Source organism: Panthera pardus, unplaced genomic scaffold (genome assembly GCF_024362965.1).
Source record: "Panthera pardus isolate Hobbes unplaced genomic scaffold, ASM2436296v1 HiC_scaffold_17, whole genome shotgun sequence".
NCBI classification, from domain to species: Eukaryota; Metazoa; Chordata; class Mammalia; order Carnivora; family Felidae; genus Panthera; species Panthera pardus.
In genome coordinates, this window is record NW_026526732.1 from 109,111,444 (window position 1) to 109,136,213 (window position 24,770).

Sequence of the window (24,770 nt, forward strand, 5' to 3'; positions counted from 1 at the left end):
ACACCCGTTCCTGACTTAAAAGTTCAAGAAAATAGAAATTAATGAATACTTTCTCTGAACACACACACACACACACACACACACACATCTTGAAACCAGCAGTTTAAGCAGCTTATTTAACAGGAAACTACTACGGGCATTTCCACTAAGAATACAGCTGGTCACTACTCCCACTGCTACTCAATATTGTCTACTGGCAGTATTGGGAATGCAGTTAGATGAGAAATATCAGAGACATAAAATTTGGAAGAGGAGTAAAATGACCCCTCTTTGCAGAGGACCTGAGTACGCTTAGAAGACCCCAACATTCAACGATAAACATCAACCTACAAAAAAATTGTGGCACTCACAAATGAATAGACAAATAGATCAGTGCGGTCAAATACAAAGTCCAGAAATAAACCAAATCGCATAAGGACATTTAGTCTATGATAAAGAGTGCATTTCAAACCAGAGGCGGAAAGATAGACTTGTTGATAAATGGTTCAGGAACAACATTCCTGGAATTGAAGAGAGTCGGGGCCTTGCTCTCTGGACAAGGCTTTAGCTTCAGGGAATGTTGGGGCTGGTTTGATCTTCTATGCAGACCGCTCGCTCGAACTGTCTCCACCATCAGCAATAAGGCTGTGTCACTTCTCATCATTTGTGTGTTCACTGGAGCTACATTTTTCACTTTTCCTTTGCATTCACAACTTGGCCGACTGTTTGGCACAAGAGGCCTAGCTTTCGGCCTGCCCTGGCTCTCAACATGCCTTTCTCGCTGAGCTTAATCACATCCAGCTTTCGATTTAAAGTGAGGTGCCCCACTCCTCCTCCCCTTGAACACTTAGAGGCCGTTGTAGGGCTATCGATCGGCCTGATTTCAATATGGTTGTGTCTTGGGGAAAAGAAAGGCCCGAGAAGAGGGAAGGGGAGAGATGGGGAAAGGCCGGTCAATGGAGCTGCCAGAATATACACAATTATCTGTTATTAATTTCGCTCTCGTATTTGGGCACGGTTCGTGGCACCCCAAAACAGTTACAGTGGGAGCCTCAACGCTCATGGATCACAGATCACCACAACAAATATAATAATAATGAAAAAGGTTGAAATATTGTGAGAATTACCAAAGTGTGACACAAGGACACGAAGTGAGCAAATGCCTTTGGAGAAATGGTGCCAGCAAATTTGCAGGACGCAGGGTTGCCACAAGCCTACAGTTTATAAAAACAACAGTCATAAAAGCCATAAAGCAAAGCTCAAGAGAACAAAGTATGCCTATGTAACGTGTGAGTATGTTCCTAGGAGACAAAGTGTTGATTTGTCAGGTCACATAAATGTGTAACTATTGGAGGTAATGAGAACTGTTTTCCCAAAGTTGTAAAGACGTACGCCTGTCTTAGTCCCTTGTGGCTACTGTGACAATTTCCACAGACTGGGGGCTTCTAAACAACAGAAATTTATTCCTCAGTTTTAGAGCCTGGGAAGTCCAAGATCAAGGTGCTAGCAGCTTCAATTGTCTGATGAGAGAGAGCTTCCTCGAAGGAGCTCTTTGGGGTCTCCTGAAAAGGGCACTAATCCAATTCAGTAGGGACTAACTCAGGAATTAGTCACCTCTCAAAGGATCTACTTCCAAATACCATCACATTGGAGGGCAAGATTTCAACCTATGAATTTGGGGATAACCAAACATTCAACCCATAACGTCTGCCCCGTCATAATTCAACCTGAGTCCGAAGGCCTGAGAACCAGGGAGCCAGAAGAAGATCCATGTTCCAGCTTTGAGCAATTAGGCAGAGGGCCGAAGTCTTTCTCTGCCCTTTTGTCCTATTTAGGCTCTCAGCGGCTTGGATGGTTCTCACCCATATTGGGGAAGGCAAATGGCTTTACCGAATCCCCTAATTCAAGTGCTAATTTCATCCAGAAACACCCTCACAGACACACCTAGAAACAATGTTTAGCCAGATATCTGATCCGGGCAAGTTCACACATGAGGTTCACCACCACAGGCTCTTTGGGCAAAGTATAAAGGGTACCGTGTATTCAAATCTTCTCCAACGGTTGTCACTTCGGTACATTTAATTTTTATCCTATCAAGTGGAAATAAGTTTGTTGAAGTAATGGCTTGCATTTTGGTATCACAGTGAGGTTGAATATCTCTACACATGTTTGGATTTATACACTTGAATTTTCTCCCCAATTCCGGTTTACTTATTTATTTATTTGACTGCCTGTTTTTCAATTGAGTTGATGTGCTTGACTTACTAACGTATGGGAGGTCTTGGTGCATTGTTTTCTTTTTCTCTTTAGTTTCTTGCAGTTCCATTATTTGAATTGCAGTTAACCTTTCTCCGCACAACTTGTGTTTTCATTTTAAGCTATAATTCGGTTACAGGAAGCTATTAATTTCATATGCACAAACCGGTCAAAGTTGTCTTGACCCTGTAGCATTTCTGTGTCGTATTTAACCAGTGTTTCCAATCTTTGCTGCTCGAATATACATTCTCATGATGGGGGTGGATCACTCACTCACTTGTGGGTGGATCCCCATCCTCTGAATTACTCTCTACATCAGCAGGGCTCAACTCCCCAGACTGTGTTTCCCAGGCCAGCCTCCCACCTGTCTGCAGCTTAGTTGCGCTGGTGGGAGATCGGAGCCCAAAAAAAGAGGGCGGAGCCAGGTCATGTCTACCCCTCTTTCTACCGCGGGCTCCGTAGCCTGGAGTAGCTGCACGTTCTCCTTGCGTCAGTTCACAGAGAACAGAGCTGGCGTGATGAGATCTTGGGTCTGGAGAATTCCAATTCCCCTCTCTTTCCAAAAGTAGGATGGTGCTTTGCCTTTCTTTTTTTTGGAAGGGTTTGAGGGCACCCTCATACGTACAGAGCATTAGCTTTTTGAAGGTAAGTTAAATTTTAGTCAAATGCTGAGACTGGATGGTGAGGGGCAGAAGGGGAGGCCTCGCATGTCTGTGCTCCGATTTATCCATGACCTGGGCTCGTTCGTGCTTTCTGACACGAAGATGCTGGACCACGTAAGCTGCAGTCCTCAACTTACCTCGTCAGGTGACTTCTGGTTGGGTTGAAATCAGTGTTGGGCACTGGATGGAGATTAGAGGAGAGAAGCCAGAGGGAAAGTATTACTCGCCACTGCTCGGTCTCAGCTGTATCTCCTCAGGGCATCAGATGCCTTCGAGGGCAAATCTGCGGGGGTTTCAAGTTCTCCCAGAGAGCCAGGCCTTTTAGCCTGTGTGGCCTCCTACATTGATAGTCTCTGTCCCATTGACCACATCAGCTCTGCCATCATTAACGGAATTTTACTATATTACTATATTTGCTATACAATTTACTATATTACATTTCTATACAAATTATTAAATTCTATTACATTTACTATATTAAATTTCTCCACATTATTCCCCAGGATAGCACATACAGGTTCCTGGCTGATTCACATACTCTCTACTGAGAGCTTTCAATTTTGGTTGTGGCATTTATATCCTTGATCTTTCTAGTGTTCATCTTTATCCAATGTCATATTTCCCTCCATGAGAAAACTATATTTTTTTCCTCGCTCCACTTACTAAATAGTCTGAACTGTCCTCTGCCCTGAATGCCGCCCCTCTCAATACACCAAATACTGATCTCCTGAGCTCTCTGTCCTGTTTAACCAATTTGAGGTTCTATGCCAGTGTCTGTGATGTGACAATATATTCATTCCTGGAGTGTCTGATGAGTTCTGCAAGCTTTACAGGCGATCCTCTCCGCATTTGTAGTAAAAGTGGCCTTGCTATTATGGGCCCGATACACTTACATACAATTTTACAAAAAGCTCTTGGAAATCTTTTCAAGCTCTTGAAAAAATTGTTGGGATTAATATTAGAATAATGTGGAATTCATAGATCGCTTTAGGGAGAAATGCTATCCTTGAGATACTAAGTCCCCCTATCCACAAAATTATATACTTCCCCATTTGTTTAGGTCTTTAATGTCTCTTTGGAAACGAGGCTATGTTGACATTTTGCCGTTTCTAATATTTTTGGAAAGTTTGTATGTTTGTGTTATCACCATCATTATGTCATTTAACAGCTTTGTCCTCCTCTTTTTACAATTTCCTTCCATTTTTACTGGAGCCACAGTATCAGACGACTGTATACTCTCCCTTCCCTTTCCCCACAACCAAACTTCAGCAGTGCCTTTCCAGCTCTTAGTGTATACTCTGGCGCAGTCAACGGAGTTTATGCATAAATGCTTTATCTTTCATTCTTAATTGCAGCGGGTTAAATAGCACCCCCTGGAAATTTGTGTCTGTCCAGAACCTCAGAGCGCGACCTTACTTAGAAATAGGTCTTTGCAGATGTCATTAGTTAAATTAAGATCGGGTCATACTGGGCTGGGCTGGGCCCTACATCCAGTGGCTGGTGTCCCTATAAGAGAGGACCCACAGAGACACAGAGAGAGGCAGAGATTGGAACTTGGCAGCCAGAGGCCAAGGAGCAGGCAGGATGGCGCGGAGTCACAGGAGGCTGGGTAGAAGCCGGGAAACAGTCTTCTCCAGAGCCCTCCTGGCGCTGGCATCTTGATCTCCCTCTGCTGGTCTCCAAAACTGAGAGGAACGCGTTTCTGTTGCCTTAAGCCAAACCCATTTGTAGAGGTTTGTTCCGAGGTCGTAGGACTCCTATTGCTTTTCTCTCCGGTCAGGACACACGTTCATTTCAGTCATGCTCATCCAGGAAGTGTGTCTTCGATTCTTTGCTCCCTGGAATTGCTACAAAGACCACCTGGGAAGCCCCCTCTGGCTCTGGGCTGGAATTTCACTGAGGAATATTCCTAACGGTGGGATTTCCACCGCTAAAAGGCTATTCACAAACAACCCACTCGATGCCAGCGCTGCAGAATCTGAGATTAGATTTTAAGAGTAAGCTCCTCTCCGTACTCCGTGTACAAATTCACGCACAACACAGACGATTCTCACCGTGGCGAACCGAAGCAGAGGAAGTGCGTCTAGCTCGGCGGTCCTGCTGTTAAGGAACATTTCTGTGCCAGAGTGATAATACTGTGCACGGCAACGTCTGATCTCCTGCGGACTGTCGTGTTTGCGTTTTCCAGGTCACACTGGGAAATCTGTTCTCTTGGATTTTGTAACAAATCTTTCCTGTGAAGATGGGCGCATCTCTCAGGAATCCCGTGCGCAGGAAAGGGCAGGACCCAGCGTATGAATTCCTCTATAGGAGAACTTTCCGGGAACTAACGCGTCCTCCTCGTTAGTATAGTGGTGAGTATCCCCGCCTGTCACGCGGGAGACCGGGGTTCGATTCCCCGACGGGGAGACAGCAGGGGCAGCTTTTGGCCTCGCCCTTTTGAGAGCAGCAAACTTCCGGGGTGGGCTGGGCTCCCGGGGGGCTTCCTGCTTGGATTCCACCTCTCGTTTTAAGGCAATTTCCGTGTGGGGGCTGATCGTTGCACCGGGCCGCTTTCCCTGGATGCGAAGTGCGCCCCGGAAATGCTGCCGGGTGTTGAGCTGAGAACTTTGAGCTGCAGACGTCGCAGGCGCGAGTGAGGTGTGTGTCCAGGCACGCGGGGCGGGGGGGCCGGGGGTGGGGGGTGTTTGGGCGGAAAGGGACGGGCACCTGCCGGGACAGGTGAGGCGACGGAGGGGCCTCCCCGGAGCATCCAGGGCGTAGGGCCCGCGCTCGGGGACGAGGAGCAGGTGGAGTCGAAGGGGCAGGTGAACGCGCCTGCGAACCGGTGGCGCACGGGCTCAAGCCCAGGTTTGCCGGTGGCGGGACTCGAACTCCCGGTTCCCTGCAGCAGCCGGAACCTGGGCCGCGGCAGGCAAGGATTGGGGTGCCTGGGGCCACCCCCTTACCTGCCCCGGAATTATGTGTCCGTTGGTCTCAGCGCTGGGCAATAAAACACCTGATCAAAATCGCTTTCAGACCGGATAGATTAGAAAAAAGAAAAACGGAAAGTCTACACGAAGTAGCAATTCCCAGCTTTCACACACAGTATCCACCAGGTGAAAACCTTGACTTTTTAATCAAAACACCATCTAAGGACTTACCAAAGCCTATGGCACCCTACAGAGAACAAATGGAAAGAACCTCCTTTCCAGAGCTTCTACACATGATTTAAACCCCAGGAGAAGGGGAGTAGCTTTCCCTTTTTAAAGATTTTGAATGTAATCTCCATACTGACATGGGGCTCGAGCGCACAACCGGGAGACCGAGAGTCGCACTCCCTACCAACCCAGCCGGCCGGGCACCCTGGGAGGGGCAGCTTTTCCAACGAAAGCACAAAGCGGATGGCGAACACGATTTCGGGATGTGTCTGGATTTCAGTTCTTCACCTCCGTGTTGCAGAGCGGGGCAGTAGCCGTGCACTGGCGTCTGCTGAACAAGCTGGGGGACGCCCAGGGATCAAAGCGACCACAATGGTACCCGGACAGGGTCTAATCAAACTGCACCCCGCCTTCTAGACAGACACCCCCACGTTGTGCAAGGGAATTTTAAAAGGGCACATCTCATAGCAATTCACTCAAAAGTTTTTTGTTGTCTTTCTTCCTATCGCCCACAATTCTACATTCCCTTGCAAAATCTAGGAGTGGCTTAGTTCGCTCTTAGGAATAATTAAATGAGGCTAGATTGGGCCTTCACGTGGGCAAAGACAACGAGTTCATGTGGACCACGTGCAGGTTCCCCTTCCACATGTGGCTGGGGGGGGGAAAAAAAGCTCAATTGCCGCCTGAACAGGGACTTGAACCCTGGACCCTCAGATTAAAAGTCTGATGCTCTACCGACTGAGCTACCCAGGCCCTGGGAAGGCAGCGCTAACTTGTCTTATAAATAACTAAATTCGTGCAGAATTCGAACTACCAGGAAGAGAAGTGACCTAAGGTTCCAGGAACTACCAGGGCCCCCCAAAGTGTGGCTCAGCGACCCGGGTCATCTCATCCTTAAGCAGACCGTGTAACCGCCACCCTGGACATCCTTTAAAGAGCCGGTTAACGCGCACAGCTACAGGGAGAGTGAAGGTTCTTCCTGGACCCAATTATTGCCGAAGGGGACTCGCGGTTTGGGGCAGAAGGACCCTCGGACACACTATTTCCTCCTCAGGTGCTTGCGGAGCGGACGCGCGGGCTCCCTCCCCTACCGGTGGGGGAAACCGGGACGAGGCTTTTTTAGGAACTGGAACGACTGAAGGGCATCCTCAAGAGAACGCAGGGAAGATGGAGAGGAGGAGGGTTTGACCCTGACACAACGCAGGGGGATTGAGCCTGGCTGTCCCCTGCGGGACTGTCCCCGTAGTTTCGGAAATGGAGGGTCTGGGTTCTTTAGGGCCGGGGGGTGGGGGTGGGGGGTGCAGGGCCGCCTCCAGCTTTGTCCCTCACGTTGCATCGCGAGCCCCAACTCATCCCAAGACAGGAGTGAGCGGCGGGTGAGGAAACAGTGCTCGTGGTTCGTGATTTAGCGGCTCGCGAGCACCTGCAGAGAGACCGGGGGGGGGGGGGGGGGGGGCGGGGGACAAATTCCCACCCACCCAAAGGGGGCGGCAGCGCCAGCCCCGGACTACTCACCTACTTCGAGTCAATACTTCCGTTATCATTAATTTAAGGCATTATGTTTGGGCTTTTCAATTCATGAAGACAAATGCCACTTTGACCAAATATGAGGAAAATCGTGCGTCAAGTTCATGCAGTACCCACGATGCCAACTCCTACGAAGTCGTGTGTACGTGCTATTTTGTTACAGAAATGACACCGAATTTCAGGCATTAAAACTAACGCGACAAACCTATGCCTGGGGGAATAACATTTAATCATTTCGACTTGACCGAAAAAACAATCCAGCCGCCGCTGACTCTTAGGAGGACACTTCCAGGTGGGCCGGGGCAGGGGGCGCTAAGCCCTGCTCTCCGGGTCTCGCGGCACCTGTTACCTTCTGAACTTAACCGTGGGGGGAGGGGCGTGAGCCCCGCGGGAAGCCGGGGGAGGAGGGCTCTGCGGCCCACGCTTTCCCCACCCCCACCCGGCGGGGCGAGGGCGTCCCCCGGGTCCCCCCGGGTGTCCCCGGGTCCCGGCTCCGGCTCCGCGCGCCTCAGCCCCCGGCTTCCGGCAAACTCGCCTTTCGCCTCCGGCATCGCGCAGGCGCAGTGGGCTGGCGCTCGCCAGCGCGGAGTCCGGTTCCCTCTGTTGCATTTACGAGCCGGTTAGCGGCCTGCCCTCCGCGGGTGTCAGGATGGCCGAGTGGTCTAAGGCGCCAGACTCAAGCTTCGCTTCCCGCGCTCGGGGCTTCTGGTCTCCGCATGGAGGCGTGGGTTCGAATCCCACTTCTGACACGCTCCCGTTTTAGTTTCAAAGTCTGCAACTTTACGTAACCGCCGTTTTAGGCAGCAAGAGCGGATCTTCCCCTTTCTCCCTATTGCGGCCCGCACTTCACCCTTTTTAAGTCGGTGGGCTTGCATGTCTTTCTCCTCTGCAGGTGCTTCCTTCGTCCCTCCTTTCTGTTTCTTTCTTTCTCCTTCTGTGTGGCATCTCAGTAATACATCAGTATTAAAATGTAGGTCTTACAACATGGATGAGGTGGGGGTTCTAAGTTCCTGCCTCCAGTATTTGAACTGCTCTGTGACGGGCAGGGGCAGGGGCACCCTCCACCCCTCCACCCTTCTCCTGCGTGTCCCTCCTCCCCACTGCCCTCGCCTCAGCCTCTTTTTCTTCTCCGACCTTCCTCTTTCCTCCCCTGCACACTTTCTCCCCATCACTTCTCCGTGATGGTCAGGGCGTGGGCTGTGGCGTGAAGAGTCTGGATGTGATGTATTCTGTGGCATCAGATCAGCGAGACATGAGAGGCAAAAGGGTTAGAACAGTGATCCTCAACCAGGGGTGATTGGCACCCGGTGCCACCCTCCGTGGACCCCCGGTAATGTCCGCAGATACATCTGATGCTGTATGTGTGTATATTTAAATACATACATATAGAGATATAGTAAGGTTCATTTAAAAGGCAGTATACAGGGGCGCCTGGGTGGCTCAATTGGTCAGGCGACTGACTTCAGCTCAGGTCATGAACTCACACAGTTTGTGAGTTTGAGCCCCACGTTGGGCTCTGGGCTGACAGCTCAGAGCCTGGAGCCTGCTTCAGATCCTGTGTCTCCCTCTCTCCCTGCTCACACCCTGTGTCCCTCTGTCTCTCAATAGTAAATAAACATTTAAAATTTTTTTAAAAAAATAAAAAACAGTATACAAATGATCAAAAATATGAGATAGTCATTTTTAATTGATTTATTTGTAGGAAAAGAATATACAATTGTGGGATGAAAATACGTGCAAAAGAGCAAAATTTGATTTTTTTCCTGCAAAATTATCAAGTTATTTGTACCAAGTTAACCGAAGTTCTTTCTGAATGGCCAAAATATTCTGTTGCCTCTTTGTACTCCTGGTATATTTTTAAATAATTTGAAGACAATCTACATATTTTTAAGTTCCCAATAGTCACTGTTATTATTGCTGTGGATTTACATGTTATCTGTTAAAAAAAAAAAAACAACTATGCCTCATTTTTACAAAATTCTGACTTGTATTCATGTTTTGTCTCCCATGACAATTCCTCTTGACTTGATTTTCACAAATGTAGGCCCTAACTTCAGAATAGTAAAAACCACGAAGATGTCTTTTGTGCCTAACTCCTTCAGGTTTTCTAGAATGGCCTCCAACTGACAGAAAGATTTGTTCTTCCACTTTAAAAAGGAAGAATGATAGAAATAATTAGGTTTGCTTTGTCATTTTTCAGACTTGGACTCAGAAGTATTGTGAGAATTCTTTTATTTACCAAATTTAGGATTAAAAAAAAAAAAAGACTAACACTGAAAAGAGAACAGTCTTCCTGGGTTAACTGTGTATGAGGGTGTATTTTTATTTCATAAAAATAAAGTAAAATACATAAATATACATACACATCAATGATCTTTTATTTCTCAGCTTATAGAAAACGTAGTCATATTCAAACATAAAGATAGGTATAAAAATTGTGTATAAAGTGATTATCAGTCAGTCGGGGACAATTATAGTACATACACTTCACGATTAAAACAGAGGTCCTCAGTGTTTATGATAAGTTGCTACTCACAGGGGAATATTTAACTCCATGTCAGAAATTAGTTGTTATACGATAAGGAAGGATCCCACTTACCTACCATCCGTCCTGCTTGTGCTGATTAACCCATACGTTAGCTGGTGCTGGAGTCTCACTACTATTCCAAAGAAAAATCGACTACACTCTTAAATGAGGATTCATACAAAAATGTTAAAGGTAAAGCCGAGGATGTTTCTGATGCTTATCTGACCTACCTAGTCTGTAATCCCCTCAAAACGATAAAGACACTGGGGTCAAGCCTCAAGACCCCTTTACACATTCAAAAATTAATTTTATTCCATTGTACCAAAAAAAGATATAAAAATGTTTATAAAAACAATGTATATAAAAGCGTGTGTGTGTGTATTGTGTGAAATGTGTATAAAAATGTATATAAAAGGAATTTTCATATGGGGAGCCTGGCTGGCTCAGTCAGAAGAGCATGTAAGTCTTGATCTTGGGGTCGTGAGTTCAAGCCCCATGTTGGGTGTAGAGATTACTTTAAAAATAAAATCTTAAAAAAAAAACAAAAAACAATTTTCATGTGGATCAAAGCTTTCTCTTGTCAAAAAGTCACAATTTTAGCAGAAGCAAAAAATGTTGTTTGACTCTTATTTCCTACCTGGTAAGATCTGTATTACTTATTTAGTGATGTACACTCAATTACCCAGAATTGTCACTAAAGAGCTTTGTAGGTTATTAATGCTTACTCAGATTCTCCACTGCCTGTATCATCCTTTTTTTCCCAGGTAAGACAGAGAGAATAAATGAAACTCTCAAACATAAGGGTGCCAAACTTTCAGAAATTCTTACACTTCCTTAGCTTGAAGTATTATTTTTGGCCTTACTAACAGTGAGGAAAACTCCCCCTGGGAGCCCTCTGACTTTCTGTCTATGAATCAGTGACTGAATATCAGGAGACTGAGAACGCTTTCTCTAGTCCTTACTACATCCGCACGTCGCAAGAGACCCACATAGAACCCAGTCTCACGTTCAACAGGTGCCAGCGGTGTTTCTACAACATCCTCGGTGAGTTTAAAATCCCACTCTGAAATCAAGAAATGGTCAGACTGGAAAAAAGAGAAGATCCAATCATTTGCTGTTTATGAAATAGGCATTTTACCAGAAAGACACCGAGAAGCTTGGAGAGCATGTCAATGACCTGTGAGGAAATGTATCCAGTGATTAGTAAATGTTCTCATTTTATTGTTTTTTGAACCCCCGACCTTGTAAGTTTACTGATAATGTATTTATTTATGTAGTAAGATAGGATCTACCTTGAATATTTCCTTCCCTCACACACAATTACACCGCTGCACCATCTGACCCAAGCCAGTTTCTAAGCCTGCTTCTTGACAGTTGGACCTTCATTTAATTACCTCGTTATAATTTTACATGAAATGTATTATTATATAGCCAAACACAAATATGATATACTGGAAGGGAAGTCAGGGCCGTCAACAGTGACCGTATTTCTTTCACTTAGTACTATGTATTTGAAATGTAATTTACAGACCAGCACATCTGGACGGTATATGGCAGATGCCTTTCAAATGGATGCGAATGAGGATGTTTGCCTCAGGAACTAAAATGGCACCTTCTTAGAAGCATTTTTTAAAAAGGTAAAATATGGTAGATACATCCTATGAGATATTGCTCAGCATTTAAATGATGTATAAAGAAAGTAATGATTGTTATGGAAGAAAGTCAGGGGTACCTGGGTAGCTCAGTTGGTTAAGTGTCTGACTTCAGCTCAGGTCATGATCTCACAGTTTGTGAGTTCAAGACCCGCATTGGGCTCTATGCTGACAGCTCAGAGCCTGGAGCCTGCTTCAGATTTTGTGTCTCCCTCTCTCTCTGCCCCTACCCCACTCACATTCTGTCTCCCTCCCAAAAATAAATAAACATTTTTTAAAAACTCCAATTTATAAAAAAAGAAAAAGTCAGAAGTGGAATGATACGTATACCAAGTACGATTTTGTCATATGGAAAGAATATGCACAAAATATTACATATTCTGTAAGAAAACATGTAATGTTTTAATGTAATAGCAATGTAAACAGTTAATACATTAAAATGGTTTCCTATGAAGAAAAATGATATAGGGAATAGAATATGCAGATAAAAAGAAATCAATCAATTGATTAAGAGGGTCCTTAAACAGCCCCATGCATAAATCAAATAATCTAAAAATCTAAGAAAACTACTATGAAATGGTGAAAGTAATTGGTGATCTCTGCGGTGTGTTATTATTATTTTTTTTTAATGAAAATTTTACTTCCACCCATGAAGGATTAACCACTAGGGGAGTTGTCCTCTGGCTATACAAAAATTAGAAAACCAGGAAATAAATCTATGAAATAACCATTAGAGAAAAGATGTCAGGAAGCAGGAAGTGTAGGACTGAGATCCTTGAGGGAAGGCAAAGAGAAAAGGTGAGTCTGTGACTGTGCTGGTCAGGAGACTTTTAAAGAAGAAAAAGACAGTGGTATTTAGCATACTAAGTATCAAGACTTAGTAGAAAACTCATTTCATTAAGGGCATGCATTTTGGCGCAGGGATTAACAGATAAGACATGCAATGGCATGGAGAATTCAGAAATCATCCATGTGTGGATTTAATATTAGACAAAAGTGGCTTTGCAGCTATAGTAAGAACATGGTAATTTACTGAGAAATCTATGCAGGAATGAACAGGGGTCAGAGGCTGTGAAACTACCACCTCATTTCATTGCCTGGCCTGCTGGACATGCGATGTATATCATGGTATGAGGAGTGTGTAATCGGCAATATTCTGTAGGAGGTTAATTATTACCCTAGCTGACGGCAGTGAAACGTGCATCATGGCCAAATTGTGCAAGTTGAAGAGCAGAAAACCCACCATGTCACAAGAGGTGGTTCAAGAAAATGCTTTATTGGAAGATAAATGAGCCCATGCTCAACAAGCAAAGGTAGAGGTCAAACAGTTCTCCCTTTTCAGCGCCCGGAAGCATGCCAGATGCAGGCTTTGCTGGGAATTCAGTGGGTCTGTGGTCCTGTTTCCCTAATGGCAAACACAAGACCCCCCCAGGGGCCTTCAGTAAGGGGAGGGCTGGCCGCAGGATGCCTTGCAACCTGGACTTAAGATGTGAGGTGTTTAGGATACAATTGTACACCCCCTGCTATGGAATATTACATAGCTTATATAAAGAACACAACAACACTACATATGTGAGATGATATTACACACGAAAGACGGGCGCAGAGATCCATATGACTGTATATAAATATATAAATCTTATATAATATAGATATATTGTATAATACATGTTTATATAACATACACATGCATGTATAACTTCTGGAAGGATACTCAAAAGTAAACGCCAGTGGAGAGAATGAAGGAAGTAGTGTTCGAGGATGGAGAGCAGGTGTATTTTTCTGCTCTATCTCCAGTTCCACAGTTAACGGAGGGGGGGGGGGATAATTGCTACTGATCTCACCCACCATTCATTTAAAAGCAAACTGAGTTTTGGTTAAGTTTCCGGAGCTGGAACTTGGGTGCTTCCAAGAAGCGCTTTAGGGGCGCCGTGGGGGAGGGGGAGTGCAGACCCGGGCTGCGCGTCAGCAGCTGCAAACCCCCCCGAGACTTCAATGTTCTGGAAGGAGCAGCGTGGAACCTCCGCCCGCGACCCTCCAGCCAAGACCGGGAAAACAGCACGTTGGAAGCCGTTTCTCATGACAGAGAAATAGCAGCATTTATGCCAAGGTTGAACCTTCGCTTCAAGCGTTCATTCCCTTTCGCTCTGTTTGGTCACTGAGCCCCTGTAGACACGAGTGGGATTGCTCATGACGAAGCTGCGGGGACCCAACACCACAAAGTTGAAACCAAGTGGCCACTGAGTGGCAAAACGCTTCCGACTCTGGCGGGACTCGAACCCGCAACCTTTGAATTCCTCCACCGCCCGCGCTAGAAGTCCAATGCGCTATCCATTGCGCCACAGAGCCTGCAGGGAGGCGCGCCGGGCCCGAGCCCTAAGGTCGTCTACTGTGCATTTGGTCAGCAATACAGTATTTTTCTGGACATTTATTCCGTTCCAGTCACCGCGAAAAGTGCAAGAAACACAAAAACAAGACAGTGCGAGGGACACACAGTACCCGACGCGGGTGTTTCTGATCCTTCCAGCGACCATTCTCATCTGTCCCTACGAGATGAGGAACAGTTTGATCAAAGCTCAAAACCCCAGGCCATTTGCAACTCTGTGGACGGAACTGGACGGTATTATGCTAAGCGAAGTTAGTCAGAGAAGGACATATGTCATGACTTCACTCATCTGAGGACTTGAAGACACAGAGCAGGTGAACACAAGGGAAGGGAAGCAAAAATAATATAAAAACAGGGAGGGGGGACAAAACATAAGAGACTCCTAAATATGGAGAATAGATGGTTACTGGAGGGATTGTGGGTGGGGGGTGGGCTAAATGGGTAAAGGGCATCAAGGAGGGCACTTGCTGGGATGAGCACTGGGTGTTACACATAGGGGATGAATCACTGGACTCTACCCCTGAAATCATTGTTGCACTATATGCTAACCGACTTGGATGTAAAGGAAAAAGTAAATAAATAAATAATCAAATAAATAAATACATAACCACACAGATGTCATTTCAGCCGCATGATGCACGGATGTGCTCCCGGCCGCTGGCTCCGCGAATACAGAACTGGGGGCGCTCCCGGCACGTGGCCTGGGCAGCCGGGGCTAACCCGTCCCCACCCCCCTCTCTCCTCCTCGCCGCCCTCACCCCGTCCCCTCCGGCCCCGGTCGGGGAGGCGCTCCCTGGCACCTGTGCTGTTCACCAGGACGGTGGCTTCCGCGCGCGGCCTGGTCCCGGGACTCGCGGAGCAAAGCACCGCACCGCCACGCAGGCCCGCGGAGCTTTGAGCGCATCCAGGCAGTTTGGGAAATACTGCAGGTTCCCAACTCGGCAATTTTCTTTGCTGCCTCTCTCCGGTGCGACCGGGCGGTCCAGCCGCCCCCGCTCTTGGGCGACCCTCGGTCCAGTGGGTTCGTCGAAGGGGCGGGTTACAGGTGCGGCCAGTCCGGGATCTGCGGGCGCGAACGCGCGCGCTGCGGTGATCTGCGCATCGGGAGGGGGCTGTCGGAAGAAGAGGGGACATCTCAGCTGTTCCCACTGGGCCACGACGTGATGCGCGGCGACCCGGACAGCGGGGGTCCAGCCCCGACCCGCAGGCGGAGCCCGCACACGTGGAGGTCAGGGGCCCCAGGGCCCTGCACGCGCGCGCACGCGGGGGCCATCAGTCCCCAGCCCCACCCCCACGTCCGGGCCGCACCCGGAAAGCACAAAACGAGCTCCGAGGCTTGCAGGGCAAAACCCGAGCTCCCAACCCAGCATCTGCGAAAGTGCAAAGCGGACAGGACGAGAGTGTTGGACGCGAGCGGGAGGCTAAGCCGGGTGGGACGTTCTCAGCGCCAGAGGAGATGAGTCGTCCTATTTCCTGAGGGTCATTCCTGCGTGTCCGCTTACAAGATGAAATTCTTTTCTGACCGTGGGGTATCCGAGATGGGCACGAAGCACAAGTCAGTTGGGAAGATGAGATCCGGGAATCCGGAGATCTAACTAAGCACGCCTTAGGCTACTTAATTCGATACTTAAACCCACACGCTGTGCTTCGCAGAGAATGTTAAAGTTTTCAAATGAAAGGAAGTCTTTCCGGGTGGAGAGCGGTAAAAATATATTTGTCGTTAGTTTGTGTCTGCCATCAACAGAATGCTCAGTTGCAAGGGCTCCTTCGCAGAAAATAAGATGCGTAGGCTGCAGAGCAGTTAAACATTCCCAGCTGCTCGAGTGGCACATATCTGCAGCAAGCCCCCAAATTAGGGGTCTGTGGAATGAAATAGTCTTCCGGACATAACTTATCTTAATCCCTCTTGCCTCAGCAGTCTTAGCACCCCATCTGAGAACGCGTTTTCAAGTAAATAATTTGAGGCAGAGACGGTGCCTAAACATGATTTTCATTATACGTTACAAAGTCCTCTAGGCCACTTATCCATCGTGGGCTACGCGATGCACCCACGTTCTCCTAATACTTTGTGGGCCTTTCCCGTATATGTCACGTGAAATCCCAACAGCGAAGTGCAAGGAAAGACCCTGTGATATTTGGCACAGCTGTGACGGCCTCCCCCTGTGTCTTCCGACCTGTGCTGTCCATCCTGGGCGAACTAGGGTCTCCTGGAAACCCATCTGTCTCAGACCACAGATTGTGAGAGAGAGCAGAGTTTGCTCCCGTCGGAGAATTCCCTCTCCTACGATTGCTGAGCCTGTGAATGGAGGGAGGCACTGGGCGGGGACCAGGACGAAACCCCCTGCCATCCCCGTTCACAGGGAAGGATATTCTTTTTTTTTTTTTTTTTTCGGTGGCTCAGAAACTTGGTGTGCTGCTTCCAGACGGCTGTGATTGACCGACAGAATGACAACGGGCATCTTTAAGAACCAAGTTTGTTTTTCCCAGCAGCTTGGTATACACACACTTTACAGCCACCCCTGCTCATGTCCCCGTTATCGACGATGGGTGATCCACCCTCCCGGACCTGAGCTCTGGAAAGGCTGATGCCGTTGGTCGCGCGCATGGTCATCCTCGGCCCTTTCCCGACAGCAGACGTTCGGGCTACCTTCCCTGAACCCCTGATCCCCACACCCTCAGTAAACATCTTGGGTGCTGGACCCGCGTCGCTCGCCCCGGCTCACCCCTCCACAGCCAGTCAGCAGAATTTCACGCCGTCTAGCCGCCCTCATAGCTAGTGGAATGTTAACTCCTAATGCGAGCGCGTGGTAGGCGGGCGGCTGGCCACCGGGCCAAGGTGTGCTTGGCAGTGAGTGTGACAGAGGCCTGGTGTGGGGGGCATGGGCACACACCGAGTTTTGCAACCATTTCCTGGCTGAGGCAAGGCGTCTTCCTCACAGATTAAAGAATGCGCCCCTAGTAAATCCAGAACCAATCGAGGCTGGTGAGTCGGAGCTTGCCCATGGTGCATTCTCCCCCCGCTGACCTGCGAGGACACGTGGGGTCACTTCCAGACCTGGAGCTCCGCAGGCAGGGGGGCTGGCACCGGGGCGCCAATGCAGGGGGTGGGGGGAGGAGCGGGCAGGGAGGGGACCCACGTGCGTGACCCTCACAGCTGACACCTAACTGGGGCTCCTTAGAGGGCACCACACTGGCTGCCCGGCCGCCGGCCAATGGGCCCAGGGACACTTGCGGGGATGCTGGCTGAGGCCGTGGGGAGCTGGGCAGCCCCCTCACAGCTGCAGGGGTGACCCCGGGACGGCCGCCACCGGCTCAGGAGCGTCCACGCCTCCGGCCTCCGCGCGGGATGTGAGCGCGGGTCCAGGAGGCGCCTCGGCGTCGGGGAGGCCGCGGCCCAGACGCAGACGCGCAAATCCAGAGGACACGGTGTCCAAGGAGCCGCACTGCGCGCCTCGCGGTGGCGCACGCAGCGGAAAGGCCAGGCGGAAGCTCGTGAGTCCTGGGCAGAATTGAGCCGTATTATAGACGGGGCGGTTCTGGGCTCGGGGGCGCATGTGGTTCCCTCGAGCAGGGTGTCCAGGCGGCGTCCTTTCCAGGCTCCGGGTTCAGGCTCGCAATCCTGGGAACAGAAGGGCCCTTGCGGGGGCGCGAGCAAGTAACAGATGCGTCCGATTTTCAGATTCCAAGGCAAAGGTGTCCTCCAGCCCTTGTCCGGGACACTCGTGTGGCGATCGACGCCCAGGGCTCCTGCCTCTGCGCTGCCCTCGTGTTCTCACAAGGTCGTGTTCTCCCCGCGAGCGCAGCACCCGGGACACGCGTTTCGGCTGATTTAAGCTTGATAACGCTTGAATCGGTCATCCGTTTTGCAGGACACTGTCCCACGGAACGAGCCCCACCTGAAGAAGAACGTTTTGTGCGCAAAAGCAGAATATTGAATATCGAATTCTTTCACTTTAATAAACTTTTCCCCCTGTGTTACAGAGAAAGGAAAGAAAGAAAGAAAGAAAGAAAGAAAGAAAGAAAGAAAGAAAGAAAGAAAAGAAAAGAAAAATGAAAAGAAAAAGAAGAAAGAAAGAAAAAAGAAAGAAAGAAAAGAAAAGAAAAGAAAAATGAAAAGAAAAAGAAGAAAGAAAGAAAAAAGAAAGGAAGAAAGAAAAAGAAAGAAAGAAAGAAAGAAAGAAAGAAAGAAAGAAAGAAAGAAAAAGAAAGAAAGAAAAAGAAAGAAAGGGAAGGACTGGGGGTTGGGGGCGAGGGAAAGAAGTTATACCCAAGTCCTGCTGGTTTCTGGGAGGTAAGCTTGTGGGTTGTTTTCTCCACCTCCCTCACCCCGTGTGAGACAGCCATCACAGATTTTCTTTTTTTTTTTCTTATTTATTTATTTTTAATATGAAATTTATTGTCAAATTGGTTTCCATACATCACAGATTTTCCAATCAAGGAGGAGAAACATCTATTTTCCTGGGCACCGAAAGAGGAACTCTAAGTATAGACTCGAGGACTTTGGTGTTGAATGTTTCCCAGCAGTTCCCGGTTCAATCATCTGTCTTTTCCAATGCCCGTCACTATTTCTGAGTTTGTTCTTGACTAATTGAATTCCTGGGGGCCTCTCTACCTCTCTGACCTGCTGATTTAATTAGACCTTAAGAATTATTTCGTGTGCATACTTTGGTGAAGGACTCTTTGGGGGTTATTATATTAATAACAAAAAAAATGAGACTTTAAAAAATGTTTTAGGAAAGCTCAAGACAACGGTCTGCCACCCTCCCCCCAAATATTCTTATGGGGAGACGCAGAAAATAAAGATGGAAAATATGTCTCACAGTCTTTTAAAGCAAATAGCTGGGAATTTCCCCAAGATTGCCAGTGATGCGTGCTTACTTAACCAGGACCATATGCCTTCTGGTTATTAGTGACAGCACAGTTTATCTTTTCTGGATATAAATAGAAGGAAAATATTTTATCTTTGATTAGATCTAGCCCTCTCCATTGCCAGTGGCATCTGAATTGACCTCTATTTAAATAACACGTTGTTACTTCTGATTAAATACAATGTATTAAATCCAAGCAGTTACCTCAGCTTTCTCAAGACGCATCAAATCCTTCACCTGTCGCCTCTTACCCACTGGTCATAAAATGGGGACCGATCTACCTGGCACCCACACTCAAGCATTTTGTTCTGAATCGTCCCTGGGGAACATCTGGAAATCCTGCCGAAGGAAGCAGTGCGTTGCAAAAGTGAACAGGAGAGCAGGAAACTGTCGTGTTGGTTCCATTTTGCACTGGCAAAAACCAAACCACACCAGCTAATCCATTTCTTCAGAAAGCAGCCAGGATCTCAGGGGAAATGAAACTCCTGGACCGTCTATACCTATAGGTTTCTTCTAATCCGCGTGGAAAGTGATAGCGCATTGGTATTTGCCAAGCACTTTCCCGAACGCCGCGAGATGAGTATGTTAGGTGTCAGCCTCGGAGCTTGGGGACCCCGAGTGAGGGGACCCAGGGCGGTTTTCAGCGTCGCGTCTCTCTCCCTGCACCTTGCCCAGCTTCCTAGACACGCTTTTGTCTACACAGGCATCCTACCTGTAAACCTACCACGTTTCCTCCTAGAATTTGAAGAAGCCCGGCTCGTGCCTGTAGTCGTGGCCGAGTGGTTAAGGCGATGGACTAGAAATCCATTGGGGTCTCCCCGCGCAGGTTCGAATCCTGCCGACTACGAGTGAGCTTTTGCCCCGCGATTCGCGGAGAGGCAGCCCTCACCGTTCTCCCCAGTCTGATCCCACCTGTAGGGGGTGCGCGTTCCTGGCGCGGACGCGTCTCGGGCCTGGCGAAAACCCACCGCCTCCGCCCTTCCCAAGTGCCGCCCAGAAAAAACCGGAGTCGGTACGCTCGTTGCCGCAGAAAGTTCGCGGGAACAGGCCTGTGCCTGGCGACGTGCAAAAGCTAAGAGTACTTTCGAATTTTCTCTCCCCCAAACTCTGCTCCAGGCAAGCTATTTCCCAAAGAGACCATTGGGTGAAGGGTATTTAGTCTGCCACAAGAGGCTATTTTTATGATATTTTAAAAATTTATTGAAGGGTAAAATGGACTTTTTGAAAGCATATGCACACGTTTGTGTAATCAGCTACCGTAATCAGGATCCAGGAGGTTTTATCAATCCAGAAACTGCCTTGTGTTCCCCTTTCTAGACACCTCCCAGCCCCGCAGGCAACAGTCCATACCCACACACGTTTTCTGTCCCTGTAGTTTGGCCTTTCTGAGAATGTGATAGAAATTGAACACGATTTTTATACGGGTGGAAATGCAAAATGGCAATTTCATATAAAATAAAACAGGAAAATGCTGTATGATTCGTCCACTGCACTCTCATTCCCGGAGAGATGGAAACTTGTGTTTGCACAAAAACCTATAGATGAAGGACCACAGGGGTCTTCTTTGCAACAGCCGAAAACTGAACACCACCAAAGTGTCCTTCAGCAGGTGCGTGACGACACAAAGTGTGTCGATCGGAACTCTGGGCAGGAAAGAGTGGAGGGCACTAGTGACGAATCAACAGTTTGGAAGCGGTTCAGGGGGGCACTAGGCTCAGGGAAAGAAGTAATCCTGATGGGTCGCCCAGTGCATGAGTCCAACTATGTGACTCTACCGAGTGACAAAATTGTAGAGATTAGAACAGAGTAGCGGTTGCCAGAGGTTTCCGGATGGTGGGAACAGGGTGTGAGCGTGATTGGAAGGGGCGGGTGGAGATGATCCCAGCGACGTTCTGTGGTGTATCTGTTGCAGGAATGCGCACAGTATGTAACGTTTTGAGATTGGCTGCTTTCACCAGAGACAGGATTGCACACAAACACTGAGCCAATATTAATCTCCTGCTTTTAATATGGTACTTTGATTATGTCACAAGTAACCCATCAGGGAAATGGGTGAAGGAACCATGAGGTACGTGGAACCTCTCTGTACTATATTTGCAACTTGCTCTGTATCTGTAACCATTAAAAACAGAAGCTTTTTTAAGTTAAAAACATGAACAGGGACTGTATTTTATCAAACACTTTCTACACGTGTATTTTGATGACTGTATAATTATTCTTTTACTTATTAATATTATCAATGCAAAAGATTTACTTTTATAGACTGCGTTTTGAATGTTAAATCAGATTGCATTTCTGAAATAAATCACAAAATCAATACAAAATTGAAACTCTGTGAGGCAATACGTACACATCAACCCCGTACATATCAAATTATTCCGCCTTGTGCCTTAAACTTACACAGCGTTAGATGTCAGTTAGATCTCAACGAGGCTGGAAAAAATTAAAAATACAATGGCCATATGACCCAGCGATTGTACTTCTGTGTATGCACCCAAAAGAATCGAAAGCATAGTCTCGAACAGATATTTGTACACTCATTATTCACAACAGTCAAAAGGTAGAAACAGCTCAAGTGTCCATCGGTGGGCGAGTGCTTAAACAAAATGGGGTCTATGCATGTGATGGGGTATTATCCAGCCTGAGAAAGGAATGAAATTCTGATGCACTCGTCAACGCGGATGGAGCTCGGAGACACCGTGCTGAGCGAAATGTGCCACAAAAGGACAAAAACGGATTCCACTTCCATGAGATACCTCGAGTGAACCCATATAGACAGAAAGTGATGCGGTGGTTTCCAGGGCCCGGGCGGAGGGGGATATAGGGAAGTACTGACTAGTGGGTACAGAATTTCAGCTTGAGAAAAGGTGAATAAAGTTCAGGAGAGACGTGGGAAGGGCTGCAGGACAAGGTGAACGTGCGTGATGCTACTGAACTGTGCACTGAAAAATGGTAAAACGGTCAGTTTTTGTGTTGTGTGTATTTTATCACAAGAAAAATATCAAAAAAAAAAGAAAAAGAAAAAAGATTACCACTTTTGTTGGCTTTGTTGAGAGTCCCCATTTTGTACTTACTTTCTATTGCATTGTCTGCTCTTTGCTTCATTGTTTCCTTCCCTGAAGCTTCTTTGGAAAGAAATTAGTGGTTGATTCCCAGTTTCATGTGCTGAATGCTTAGATCATTACCTTTAAGTGTTTATTTTATTTATATATATGTACACAAGGGGGTCCCTTTATATACACTTCTAGCCTCACAGTATGTGTTCAGATATGCACTGTTTTTATCATTTATTTCAAAATAGTTCCTAATTTCATTTGGGATCTATCCTTTGAACCATAGGTTATTTAGAAGCACATTTAGTATTTTGTAAACAAATACAATTTTTCATTTTCAGGTTTTGATTTCTGGTATAATTTTCTTGCCGTGAAATAATAGCATGTATCCAGCCCTGTTATGGTTTTGGAGCCTTGCTTTGTGGCCTGGTAAAATGTCAAATTTGAGATCATTTCATCTGTGTCTGAAAAAGTTTGAGTCCTGGAGTTGATGTGTGCCCCATTCTCTCTATATTATATGTTATATGAATAACAGTATTATGAATTATGGTTACTTTTTCCATTTATGTTTTCTATTAGCTTTTCAGAGAGGTGTATTGTGTGAAAATACCCCACTATGATTGTGGTTGTATCGGTGTCTCTTTTTACTTCTGTCACTACCTGGAATTTTTTCTCCATTTGTCAATCTTCCAGAAGCAAGACCTCTGGATAAAGCATGGCTAATGAAATAGCTATGACTTGGAAATACAAGGCATTACCTCCAAGTGCAACAAGGAAAGCCTAGGGGGAAAAAAATGTGTTCCTACAAGCTTCAGCATATCTATTGAGACTTAGGAGACACTTTATTAGAGACACTTTTACATGTTTCCTTTGCCAAAAGAAATGAAAATGTAATTCAGATATAACTGTTCTCATGCGAAACTCAAGGTAAAGGTTGAACAGAAGCTGCGGGAGAGATTCTGATCTTCCTCTGCTTAGAAAGGAACCTGGTCCTATCCCCAGGGCCTGACCCAGATTTGTGTAACTCTGGTCTCCTAAATCAGCTTGGTCAGGAAGCCACATCCCATAACCACCCTGAGACGAGGGAGACAATCAGAACCAGTTTGACGAGCTTCTTAGCTTCAGGCCTGGGTGCTCCTTGGGCAGTTTCGAGGTTAATGAATCATGCAGCCTGAACTTGCAGAGGCTGTTTCTCTAGGAGCTTTATGTTTGATTTTACTGGAGTGATTTCATTTCTTAAGAGTTACCGGTGGGCTCTATGAGATGCAGGAAAAACCTAGACGCGGGGGATTCTTAGTTTGGGGCACAGACTCGGGTAATTTTGTGAACTCGCTGGGTGGTCTGTGGTCTGCACTCGCGGGGTGCTGGTGTCCAGGTTCCTCTGTGTGTGACGGGCTGACACTTCCATTCCTTATGCCATGGGGTGCTTTGCTTCACCCACAAAGGTTCTGGAAGTCTCCCTGGTAATTTCACAGTCCATTACAAAGAGACAGAAGAAATTGCCAGCTTTGTTTTCTTGTTTTCAGACATGCACGAAATGCCTCTCGATGGCCACGAGGCCCAGCGCCTTCTTTCTGACCAGTATAAGCATCTCCCCTGAGCGGGCTCAGCACCTCTTTCCCTCATGACAGTGGGAGCTCCTGGGCTCGCTGGCTTTGCCCTTGTTGGGTTTTCCTGTTCACACCCCGGTGCGTGTACGTGCCTCTGAAAGTGAACAGCACGGAGGCTCGTTTGAGCCAAAATTCTAAGTCCGTTGTGGAACTTACTCTTTATTTTCCCTTTTCTGTTTTACCGTCTTGTGGCTGCCAAAGACAAACCGTTCTGCTTTTGTAATCGGGACCCATGCGCTGAACTCTTATTGTGCACTTTTTCTATGGACGGTCAGTCTGCACAGTAGGTTATCAATTCTTGTGCAAACCAGTATTTTCCATTTTTGTTTGTATTTGAGCTTCCCATCTTGTCCAAGCCGTTGGACAAGCTACAAGCTTGTCAGCTGCCAGCTACAAGCGCTTCTCCACTTGATCCCCAGTTATGGAACATCCTTCCCAGCAGAGAGCCCCTGTCTTATTCACCTCTACACCTCCAGCGCCTGACCTTCCAGAGTCCAATAAAACCGTTGAATGGTCTTGGGAAAAGGTGCTGATGACTTTTTTCTACAATAAGAACTTTAAAAAACGTATCTTTCTGTTTCAATCCTTTGATTTGGTCCTGTTCTAACTTCTTCTTTTCCCCGTTCTTCACTCCTGCTTTTCGGATATGTACATATATAGGCCCCGGACCAAGAAGTGACTCTCCAGGGGACGTGGGCTAACCCCCAAGCCCGAGAGGGAGGAGAGGTTTCGCTCTGCATTTTGCAAGCTTAGCTCTGCATTTCCTTTAAGATTATTTTCTGTGGCGATGTTTCTGCACCTGCTCCTGTGAGCTGCAGGGTGACACCTTCCTCCCGCGCCGGAGGTGGCCGCAGACGTGTGGGTGAGCAGGACCCAGATTCCGGAACCGGGTCTTAGTTCGCTAAGGGCTTTGCGCGGAACTGGTGTTTGCACGGAGTTGGCGTTTTGCAAGCTCCTTGAGTTTGGTTGGTCTTGCATCGCAGACCATTGGAAGGAGAGGCGGGCCGCCCTTTCGACCTCGCTCGCCCCTGCTAGCAGGGGAGGCGCGTGCCGCCGCCGCCTCCGCGTGGCGAGTGCCGGGGGCGGGGGGTGTCCGGGGTGCGCGACACG

At 47.5% G+C, this 24,770-nt stretch overlaps 1 protein-coding gene and 5 non-coding genes across 6 annotated transcripts in view; 4 read left to right on the forward strand and 2 right to left on the reverse strand.

Moving 5' to 3' along the window:
* The window catches only part of LOC109252608 (histone H2B type 1-C/E/F/G/I), a 490,736-nt gene that overhangs the window by 126,914 nt on the left and 339,052 nt on the right, over positions 1–24,770 (forward strand). The gene's annotated exons all lie outside the window — the stretch shown is intronic.
* TRNAD-GUC (transfer RNA aspartic acid (anticodon GUC)) lies at positions 5,235–5,306 on the forward strand. The gene has a single exon. It is a non-coding gene; the product is annotated as a tRNA-Asp (tRNA).
* TRNAK-UUU (transfer RNA lysine (anticodon UUU)) lies at positions 6,718–6,790 on the reverse strand. Its single transcript has one exon. It is a non-coding gene; the product is annotated as a tRNA-Lys (tRNA).
* TRNAL-CAA (transfer RNA leucine (anticodon CAA)) lies at positions 8,208–8,313 on the forward strand. Its single transcript has 2 exons — positions 8,208–8,245; positions 8,268–8,313. It is a non-coding gene; the product is annotated as a tRNA-Leu (tRNA).
* On the reverse strand, positions 14,003–14,092 carry TRNAR-UCU (transfer RNA arginine (anticodon UCU)). Its single transcript is given in 2 exon segments — positions 14,003–14,038; positions 14,056–14,092. It is a non-coding gene; the product is annotated as a tRNA-Arg (tRNA).
* Positions 19,763–19,844, forward strand: TRNAS-AGA (transfer RNA serine (anticodon AGA)). The gene has a single exon. It is a non-coding gene; the product is annotated as a tRNA-Ser (tRNA).